The sequence below is a fragment of the Phaethon lepturus genome, unplaced genomic scaffold, assembly GCF_000687285.1.
Source record: "Phaethon lepturus isolate BGI_N335 unplaced genomic scaffold, ASM68728v1 scaffold32899, whole genome shotgun sequence".
In the NCBI taxonomy this organism is placed as follows: domain Eukaryota; kingdom Metazoa; phylum Chordata; class Aves; order Phaethontiformes; family Phaethontidae; genus Phaethon; species Phaethon lepturus.
This window is the reverse complement of record NW_010564612.1, coordinates 1,932-2,153: the sequence shown is the minus strand read 5'-3', so window position 1 is coordinate 2,153 and position 222 is coordinate 1,932.

Sequence of the window (222 nt, the reverse complement as noted above, 5' to 3'; positions counted from 1 at the left end):
CTCGGCAGCTCCGCAGATGTTTGTTTGCCCCTCATCTTTCCGCCAGCGCCGCAGCTTTGCCGGCCCGCCCCGGCCACTTTTATAGAAGCGGAGACCATGTTTTCCCCTCCCCCTTGCGAGCTCGGTATTTTCATATTTCAAGTGTTATCATAAGACTTTTTAAAAGGGGGGTAAAAAAGGGAAGAAGAAGGAAAAAAAAAAAAGGGGGGGACTCTGCGGCTC